Below are 9,904 nucleotides of genomic sequence, written 5' to 3' on the forward strand. Positions count from 1 at the left end.
GCTATTATTAGGTTGAGAAAGTTCCTTTTTGTTCCAATTTAACCAAGAATTTTTATCATTACTGGATACTGGCTTTTATCAAATGATCTTTCTACATTTATTGAAATTATATTATTTATTTATGTCTGTTTCTCTGCTGAATTACATTGATTGATTTTCAAATGTTAAACCAACCTTGCATTCCTAGGATAAACCCCACTGAATTATCATACATTATCCTTCTTGTATATTTTTGGTTTCAGTTTGCTAAATTTTGTTTCAAATTTTTGCCCACAAAAGATTTTAGTCATTACTTTTTTTCTTGTAATGTCTTTTTTTCCCCGTTTTTTTTTTTTTTTTTTTTTTGAGTAATGCTGGCCTCATAGAGGTTGAGAGGCATTTCCTCTTCTTCAGCTTTCTGAGAGATTTTCTGTAGAATTGGTATCACTTCTTTAAATGTTTAGTAGAATTAACTTATGAGGCAATCTGGACCTGGAGTTTTCTTTTTGGAAAAATTTTAAATGTGAATTCATTTTTTTAAATAGATACAGGAATAGACAGGTTTTCTATTTCCTCTTGAGTGAGCTTCCATTGTTTGTATCTTTCAAAGACCCTGTTTAGTTCATTTAAGCTGCCAAATTTATTGGGTGAAATTGTTCAGGTGTTCTGTGTTTATCACTTAATATTTACTTAGTAGTGTCATCTCTTTCATTCCTGATGTTGGTAATTTGTTTCTTCTCTCTTTATTTCCTGATTAATATTGCTAGATGGTAATCAATTTTATTGATCTCAAAGAACCAACTTTAGTTTTATGATTTTCTCCCTATCGTTTTTCTCTTCATTGCTTTCCATTTTGATTTTTATTATTTCTTTTCTGTTTACTTTGGGTTCATTCATTCTTTTTTTTCTAGTTTCTTAGGGGAAAACTGAGGTCATTGTCATGAGAACTTTCTTCTTTGTTAATGTACATGTTTAATGCTATTGAATTTCCCTTTATATACTGCTTTAGTGGCATTTCATATATTTTTAATGCTGTGTTTTTATTTTTTTTATTTAAAATAATTTCTCTTTGATTTCTTCTTTGATCCATGGAATAGTTATAGTATATTTACTTTCTAAATAATTTGATTTGCCAAAAACATTTTTTGTTATTGGTTTCTAATTTAATTTTATTGTAGTCAGAGAACAGATTTTTTATGACCTGAATTCTTTTAAGCTCAGTGAGATTTGCTTTACGGCTCAGAATATGGAAGCTGTTGGTAAAAATCAGGTGCACTTGTAAAGAATATGCATGCTTTTGTTGTTGGGTGGAGTATTCTATAAAACTTTGTTGAGCAGGACCAAACCAATGTTTAGTCTAGGACTACTTTTTCCCCATTACTGGGGTAAAACCCTTTGAATACTGTAACTAATGCCCCCACAAATTATGAGGTTTTCTTATTTGGTTAATGGAAATTGGCTTTTTTCCCCCACGTGAGATTAGGGTATTGTTCCCTTTAATATTTTTAGGTTTGGGTTTTTGGTTTTTTTTTAACCCTGGCCTCAGGTAGTTTCATCACCTGCATGTAGTGATCAACACTCAGCTGAACACCAATGGTTACTCTGCAGATATCCACCACTTTCCTTCTGGAAATTGTCTCTGTGAATTCTAGATGTTTTTGCTTCCTCATACAGTTTTGACTCCCACTCAGGGAAATGCTCAACTCTACTTGGTTTCCCCCTCTCTGTGCCAAGGCTAAAAAATTTTCTAGGTAGAAAGCTAAGGCAATCACAGGGCTTACCTTATTTATTTTCTCTCAGGGACGACTGTCCTTGGTTGCCTGATGACTAAAGTTTTGTGAACCATTGCTTCATATATTTGTTTAGTTTTGGGAGGAAGGATAAATTCAATTACTGTTGTTTCATGTTGGCCAGAAACAGAAGTCAGTTAGGAATCCTTTAAAATATTATTCTCCAGAGGAAAGGATGGCCTGAGAAGAACAAAGCCATTGGAAATACAATAGAATATATAAATTTGAGGGATGTTTCTTTGGCTTTCTGGATCTTGGTCCTAATTAAGCATGGGCAATGAGAGAAAACTTCCAACCCTCACAACCATATGACTATGTGGATGGCAATGACATTTTCTGAATTTCGGAGTCCTAGGGGCAGAAGTGGGGTGGGAGTGGGGTGAAGGAAATGGGTTCTAGGTTTGTATATTATCTGTATGGATCATCTAAATGAAGATGACCAGGAGGCAGGTAGAAATATATATCTGGAACTCAGGAAAGAAAGAGGATGGCTAGAACTATAGATTCTGGAGCAATTCTCCTAGAAAGGTTAGCGCCCAATTGAAAAGAACTATCTGGAGTTTTGTGAACAGTAATAAAATATGAACAACTTGGAAATAAAGATAATCACTGCACTCTAAAAGAATTTGTTGATGTTGACACTGGGTTCTGCTCACTGCACTGTGTGTGTATGTGTATGTGTGTGTGTGTTCATTTTCGTTTTCCCTAATGAATTTTTGATTGACAGGAAACAAAAACTTCAATCCTAAAAAAGAAAGTTTTATAATATCATATAGACTAGCATCTCCAACTCTGTTGTAGAATTTATTACAATAAAAAACGAGTAAGCTAAATGTTTTACTTTTCTCTTAGTTTGTAAAATTTCATGTTTTCATGCCAATATAACATTACCAAATGTTATATAAGAATACTGAAAAAAAAAAAAAGACAGTTTGTTAGGTTCTTTGATATACCATGTAGCTCTTGATTTCACTAGAATTAAATGAATAAACTATACTATGATTAATATAAGTCTTATGGTATTAGTAAAAAATTGGCTCAAGTTGAAACTTTCAGTATTATGAATTTTCACTTTCAGTATTATATATTTCTCCAGTCAGTGGTTTGGAACCCTTGTCACAAGAAACATAGGGTAAAATGAATTCATCTAAAATAGCAGTTCAATAATTTATGCAGAAATTAGATACATTTAATTCAGATCATATGAGGTCTTGGACCAGTGTGTTTCTATTATTACAAGAAAAGTTAGAACATAGTATCATACAGCTATCAAGTCACATCAGCAAAGGATCATCTCATATTGAGTCTACCTTGGTCAGTTGGAAAAATGAGCATTTTAAACATAGTTTTGTATTTTCAGGGATGAAAAACACTAAATATAGAAGGAAGGCCGATAGTCAATGCTAAATAACGTTTCTGCATTTCATTTAACGCGCAGTCCAATTGACCTTCATTAGGCCAGGCTCCCTCTGAAGTCACAATAGTTTTGATGCTAATTGGGTGGGGGTATTAGTTATTGAATGAGGATGTGGCCTGCATACTGTTTCTTCAGCTCAATAATATCTCTGGGGCTTTTTTTTTCTTTCAACTTTATTTGTATTGTTGACACTGTTACAAATGTCTCCATTCTCCGCCTTCCCCCCTTCCCCGCCCGCCCACTTTGCCTACTTCCAGCCAGCCCCTGTTCCCCCTTTCCTCTGGCCATCACCACACTGCTGTCTCTGTCTGTGGGCTATGCATATATATTCTTTGGCTAATCTGTTCACCTTCTTTCATCCAGTTCCCTCTGACAGCTGTCAGTGTGTTCCACAGATCCATGCCTCTGTTTCTATTTTGTTTCTGAGTTTATTTTGTTCATTGCATTCTACATAGACGTGAGATCATATGGTATTTGTCTTTCTCTGACTGGCTTATGTCACTTAGCATAATAATTCTCAGGCCCATCCATGCTGCCACAAATGGTACAATTTCCTCCTCCTCCTCCCCCTCTTCCTCCTCCTCCACTTTCTCCTCCTCCTCCTCCTCCTCCTCCTCCTGCTTATTTTTTACAGCTGAGTAGTATTCCATTGAGTAAATGTACTGCATCTTTTTTATTCACTCATCTACTGACCAGCACTTGGGCTATTTCCAGATCTTGGCTATTGTAAATAATGCTGCTAAGGTTACATACATTTTTTTGAATTGGTGTTTTAGGATTCTTAGGATAAATTCCCAGAAGTGGAATTGCTGGGTCAAAAGGCAGTTCCATTGAGGAAACTCCATACTGTTTTCCACAGTGGCTGCACCAGTCTGCATTCCCACCAGCAGTGTATTAGGGTTCCCTTTTCTCCACATACTCAGCAACATTTGTTGTTTGTTGACTCATTGATGGTAGCCATTCAGACAGGTGTGAGGTGATATCTCCCTGTGGTTTTAATTTGTGTCTCTCAGATAATTAGTGAACATTTTTTTCATATGTTTATTGGCCATCTGTATGTCCTTTTTGGAGAAGTATCTAATCAGGTCCTTTGCCCATTTTATAATTGGATTGCTTGTCTTCCTGGTGTTGAGTTGTATAAGTTATTTATATATTTGGAAATTAACCCCTTATCAGATGTATCACTGGTAATATATTCTCCCATACAGTGGGTTCCCTTCTCATTTTATTGATGGTTTCTTTTGCTGTGCAGAAGTTTTTGTTGTTGTTGTTGTTAATCTTCAGCCGAGGATATTTTTTCCATTGATTCTTATAGAGTGTGGAAGGGAAGAAGGGGGAAATGGGGGAGGGAGAGAGAGAGAGAGAAACATTGATGTGAGAGAGACACATCAATTGGCTGCTTCCTGCATGGGCCGGCAGAGAGGGGGGAGGGGAGAAATGAACCTGAAACCCTTTGGCAGGGAATTGAACCCATGACTCTTCAATGCGAGGACCAATGCTCTACCACTGAGCCACACTGCCAGGCTGTGCAGAAGCTTTTTAGTTTGATGTAGTCCTATTTGCTTATTTTCCCTTTTTTAAAAAGTTAATTATAAAAACTTGAACTTTTCGCAGGGAACACCCTTTTATAAACAAGTTTATATCTACTGTGCAAATTTAGTAATTAGGCTGCTAATAAACCAAATCCACTCATAGAGAGAAGCTCAGTCTGATATATGAATGAGACTGAATTGTCAGGTTCAATGACAGAATTTTGGAAAACATGAAATTTTAGAGGATGTTTGATTTCCTTTTAGTTTAATTCATTTTTTGCCTTTTCGGTTCTTCAGAACTATCAGTACATGGTATATACAACAATTAGATTTTTAGCAACACAGTTCAGAATAAACTTAATTCTATTCCCTAATAATTCATTTATTATTGGGTTAAGAAAACTATGGGTTTATCTCATACTTTTGCAGCAAAGTAGCATCTCATAAAGTACATTTTGGGCAGAGGGAAGCTACCCCTTTTATTGAAATTTTAGCAATTCAATTCAATTTGGATACAAATCATTCTAAAACATTCTACATAGTTTCTTTCCTTTATAACATTATTACAAAAATGAAAAAAAGCAAATTCTTTTATCTCCTGCCATATACAAACTGATTCCATTTTTGTATTTTCTCACACTTTGTGCCATATGCATGAATTGTAAAAGAGGAATTATTTTAAAACATAATTGACATAATTATCTCAGGACAGTTTGAAGTGTTTAATATGAGCACTGTTTTTCAAAAGGGCCTTTCGGGTTTGTTCCAATAACATTATTGCATGGGGAACACTGCAAACACCACAGATTTTGATTCCAACATGGCATTTGACAAGTCTCTTCAGATTTGGGCAAAATGAAAACAAATGTCGGGAAGATGAGAGTTCCTTTAGGTGTATTTGTAACTGAAAATATGACCATAAGAGTTTCAAATAAAAGAATTAAAATAACATTGTGTGCTTCCCCCTCATTAAAAAAGTAATATGTGTTATCTGTAGACATTTTGGAGAATTAGCTAAATACAAGGAAGAAAATGAAGATCACATACAAACCCAAACCAACATCTAACCATTCCTCAACATTTTGGTACATATATTAATATAAAATGAAATCATACAGTAATCTTTTAGTAAAACATTTTGTTTATTTAGTATATTATGAACATAATTCCACATCACTAGTTATTCTCCTACAACATTATTTCCTAACAAATGCATGCTATTTTATCAGGTGAAGATACCATAATACATTTATCATATCCTCTGTTATTGTTTCCAATATTTTGTTATTAAAATTAGAACTACATATTGAATTTTTCAAAGGCATTTTTTAGCATCTATTAAATTGCTTAAGTGATTTTCTTCCTTGTACTTTTTGTTGTGGTGAAGCATTTTTAATGTCAAATAATTTTTGCATTTCTGGAAACTCCCTTATTTGATTATGGTATTTCTTTTCATTTCATTTTAGTTATGGAAATTTCCAGACAAACTCCAAAGTGTAGAGAATAATGTAATAAATCCTCATATAGCCTACACCCAAATTCTATAATAATCAACATTCTTATTTCATCTATTCTCTCTTCCTCCCCTTTTTGGTGGAGTGTTTTAAAACAAATTTTAGGACAATCTACCATTTTACCCATAAATACTATAATATGGTTCTCTAATAGATAAGGGCTTTAAGAACACAAGCACAGTGCCATTATGACATCTAGCAAAAGGACCAATTAATACATGTGCTCATTTCCTAGAGTCATACAGCAACCTATCCAAGTTCAGTGTTCTCCAATTGCATCACTATTGGGTTTTTGGAATTGCTGATTTGTTTTAAGAAGTCTCTTTACAATAGCCCTCCCTTTCTTTTAATTTTTTTGTGTGAAATCTGCTCGTCCTACTTAGTGGTGCCAGGATTCAGGTGCCGCAGTCCCGTGCATCCGTTACAAAGTTCCCCATTATTTGTGTATCCTTTCAGTCCAGAGCTGGATTTCATTGACCATTATTTTATTTAGGTTTCACTTACTTATTTTTTACATCTATAGTTCATAAGTGAGCTACTTCTCTTGATTCCTTTCTGTGTATTGTCTTTGACAGGTACAGGCAATAGGATTAAAGAGCAGGAGTGCAAAGAGAATGGTGCTTGGATTGATGTCGGGCAACCTGGTTACCATCTCATAAGGCTGTGATCACTTGTCTGAGATAGGCACAGAACTCAAATGCCTGAGGGAGACACTGGTAAGAATATGATCAGAACCAAAGCAGGGCCCGTCCTGGGAAAAGAGAACATAATTTGGACTGATTTCAAATGCTCAGGCAGCTCTTCCGTCTCCTGCTCGTCACTGGGGTCTTAATTTCCAGCGCTAGTTACTGCCAAGAGGCTCTGAGGGGAACAGTGCAGGAGAGGCCCTCCAGTCTGGCTATGAAAGCCCTCCTCGTATCAGAACAATAAAATAGCATTTCTTTCTTTCTAGATAATAAACAGTCAATCCTTTTGAATAGGTGTTGTGTCCGGACTTCAACTATTCACCGTTTCCCCCCCTCGCTGTTTGCTGCCTGGATTTTGTTTTGTTTTTGTGATGAATACTTTAAGAAATATTTTTATTGTCAGAAGGCTGACTCCTTGACCAGAAAGACATGTTTTGCACAAATGTGTGTGTGTGTGTGTGTGTGTGTGTGTGTGTGTGTGTGTGTATAAAACCATGCACTGGGGTTATCTCAGCAGTTACACCTTGAGGCTCAGAGGGTGGGGGTATGGGACACATGAAGTCTGCACAGAGTCCTGCCCACTACCTTCTCCTTCTATCATGTTCTTGACCTGGGGCCTCCAAAGTCTTTATCATTCCTTATTGCTACAATCCTGAAACTTTGGGTAATGCGCGTTAAGGATGTTCTGAACTAATCTCTGCCAACAATTTGATTCTGAATGTCCAGGCAGCTTCATTACTGAGGTTAATGTATGACCTAGTTTCCAAGCATCCCTCCTTTTTTCAAGCATTGCTTGATAAACATTCATTGAACCGTCTTGTGCCAGACACTGGTTAATGCTGGGCCTACACCAAGATGAATAAGACACGTTTCCTGCCTTCCAGCAAAGGGACAGATCTAAGCAAATAATTACCACAGATGTGAACGTGGGAGTACAGAGGGGAAAGCGATTCTCCCTGGAGGAAATGATTTTTCTGTTGGGTTCCAGTGATTCTTTTGGTTCTCCCAAATTGTAAATCTCCGCTCTCGGTGGGGCACTTTCTTCTGTCCCCGCGGTTTGGGGCAAGAAGAAAACCTAGGCCGCGTAACTCCAGGAAGACTAGCCCCATAGGAAACAACAGGACCCTTTCTCAGTATTCCTTTGCTGTTTCCTCATGCAGAAAGCATTTCCTCTTCTGCATCATCTGCAGGGCAATGGCCAAAATGACTGCTCTTAAAATAAGCAGCGGTTCATATTCAAAATGATGCCATTGTCCTCTCCTTCCCTTTTTTTTTTGGTCATTTCAAAATATTTAAAAACCACTTGATTTCCACCCCCCCACCCCCTTCCCCACTCTTTACTCTGAAGCCCGACAATGACTAAAGTTGGCACTACTGGTAACATGACTTAAATTAAAGGGGGGGTCAGAGCCTCTTCTTAAAAATTATATATATAATATATAAATAAATATATATATAATTTCTTTATTGAATTCAGAGAGGAAGGGAGAAGGAGAGAGAGAAACATCAATGATGAGAGTGAATCATTGATCGGCTGCCTCCTGCACACCCCCTACTGGGGATCAAGCCCAAAACCCAGGCATGTGCCCTTGGCCGGAATCAAACCCGGGACCCTTCAGTCCGCAGGCTGACGCTCTATCCACTGAGCCAAGGGCCAGAGCCTCTTTTAACAGAAGAACCCGTTTGGAAATGCACTAAAGGAGGCCATGGTGGCCTTTCGAAAAGTCCCTGTATCTTGCATTTGCCTGTTGCCCATCTGTAGAAGCCGGGATGACAGGAAACCCGAGTGCCCGTCTCCCAGTGCAGGGGAACTTGGCCACCTCCGCCTCTGGGAGAAACTGAACAAACGACAGAAAAGCATGCTTCTCAACAGCCTGCGGTTGCTTGCGTATCCATTGGAATGATAGGAATTCCATACCTGTGGCCGTGGGAGCCCTCACTTCATTCCAGAGGCTCGCAGTTTACAAAGAAGCCCACCAACCGAAAAGGACTTCATGTCCTCGTGCACCGATGCGGATGGGGGTTGTCACAGAAGTCAAGTGGAAAGCAAAGCAGGGACGCGTCCTTCTGCTCACGGTTGCATTTTGGAATTCCGTCCGTGGCGCGGGACCTTTAGGAAGCCTGTAAATGTGGTCACGCTCTCAGGGAAGAGAGAGTCAGGCCTTTCGAACACGTCTTCCAAGAAGCCCGTGTCTGCCTCGATCCCCGTGCGCATCACGGCATCTGATAGAAGCGGGAAGTTCACCTGTCAGTCCGAAGACTGGCCCGCATGGACCCTGCCACCCAGAGACAGGAGGTGGGCCGCTCTGTTTTCACAGCACGTACACGGAGACGTGGAGGGCATTCTGCGTAATGGGCACAAGCAGAGACTGCAATTATTGGAAAAACAAAAAAACAAAACAAAAAACAGGCTGTTTTGACTTCCTGACTCTCACAGCTCTGGTGCCTGCTCTCAGCACTGCGGGAGGGGCCGGCATCCTGTGCCTTTGTCTGGCAAAAAGGGCCAGGAGCTCGGCAAGATGCCACTTGGTGACCCCCAAGAGAAAAATGAGGTTTCACACTGTCCAGGGACAGAAAGAGGATGCATTCTGGAGGTTTGATTCTGTAAAAGAATAATAAAAGATGTTCATAAATATTAAATATTTCCATTTTGGCTATGTGGTTTCACTTAAAAAAAAAAATTATCGGCTTTTAAAATATATGCCAGTATCTATCAGGTTCGGTTAGGACAGTGGTCGGCAAACTCATCAGTCAACAGAGCCAAATATCAACAGTACAACGATTGAAATTTCTTTTGAGAGCCAAATTTTTTAAACTTAAACTTCTTCTAACGCCACTTCTTCAAAATAGACTCGCCCAGGCCGTGGTATTTTGTGGAAGAGCCACACTCAAGGGGCCACACTCAAGGGGCCAAAGAGCTGCATGGGGCTCGCGAGCCGCAGTTTGCCAACCACGGGGTTAGGAAAACAGAAAGCACACTAGGTAT

The 9,904-nt window shown here is 38.4% G+C and overlaps 1 pseudogene; it reads left to right on the plus strand.

Moving 5' to 3' along the window:
• Window positions 1–8,822, plus strand: part of LOC103286814 (ATP-dependent RNA helicase DDX54-like) — an 85,837-nt pseudogene extending 77,015 nt beyond the window's left edge.
• The last annotated feature ends 1,082 nt before the right edge of the window (window positions 8,823–9,904 follow it).

The sequence above is a fragment of the Eptesicus fuscus genome, chromosome 3 (genome assembly GCF_027574615.1).
Source record: "Eptesicus fuscus isolate TK198812 chromosome 3, DD_ASM_mEF_20220401, whole genome shotgun sequence".
NCBI classification, from domain to species: Eukaryota; Metazoa; Chordata; class Mammalia; order Chiroptera; family Vespertilionidae; genus Eptesicus; species Eptesicus fuscus.